Here is a 1,161-nt window from a genome sequence, read left to right on the forward strand (position 1 = left end):
TTTCTGGGTGTCTAATGGTTTTTGTCACAGTAGCTGCCCTTTAGAGAAGATGGCTCTGCAAAATCCCTTGTGTTCATATTGAACTTATTGTAGGCTATGTCATAACTTCATCTATCAGTAGTTTGGGTACACACCTCTAAACGAAAATCTTGTACTACTCTTGCACAGTGTACAGTGGATAGCACTGAAAAAAGTCTGTCTTGAGTATTTTAGTCTTATATTTAGACTTAAAACATTATTTCTGTTACTTTTAAATACAATAAAAAGTAAAATTAGCTAAAACTAGTATGAAAAGACAGTGTGACTGGCCCAATCTTCTGGGTTTTTTTTCTTTTTTCTTTTTTCTTTTTTTTTCCTTTCCTTTACTAAACTCAGTTTGAGATTTCATGACTAGAGAATCTGGGTTTGCACACCACCCGGAAAGGGCCCAGGACCCTCTTGCTGTCAGGTCACTGTGCTATCCCACTGTGCTGCCCGATGTGTGATTAAATTCATTGAACTATTTAAGTGGGGTGGCCTGTAGCGTAGTGGTTAAGGTAAATGACTGGGACCCGCAAGGTCGGTGGTTCCAATCCCGGTGTAGCCACAATAAGATCCGCGCAGCCGTTGGGCTCCTGAGCAAGGCCCTTAACCCTGCATTGCGCCAGGGGAGGATTGTCTCCTGCTTAGTCTAATGAACTGTATGTCACTCTTGATAAGCGCGTCTGCTAAATGCCAATAATGTAATGTAATGAATTAGCCTGGATAATGGGGACATTAATACATTTATACAGAAACGGGGGATAATACTGAGTTTACATACTGCCTGCAGACTGCTGAAATTGCAGGATCTTGATCAGTGCAGCATCACCATCTCCACCTCAATGTCTGCCGGACAAAACTAATAATCACCTCAGCGCCCTATTCTCATTAATAACCGAACAGTTGAAATGGCTGACGGTTTCAAGTACCTCGGTGTGACACTGGACAATAGCCTCCGCTTTGACCAGCCCTCTAATGCCACCCAGAGAAGGACCCACCAAAGCTATCAGTCATCTTCAAAGGACTCTGTTGACCCCTCATCACCTCCTATTGTTGTACCAGTGCATTATTCAGCCCATCCTACTCTGCTGTACTACTGTTCCGCCATTGTTTAACATGGTTTCCTTTAGCAACCGGGCC

Source organism: Conger conger, chromosome 15, assembly GCF_963514075.1.
Source record: "Conger conger chromosome 15, fConCon1.1, whole genome shotgun sequence".
In the NCBI taxonomy this organism is placed as follows: Eukaryota; Metazoa; Chordata; class Actinopteri; order Anguilliformes; family Congridae; genus Conger; species Conger conger.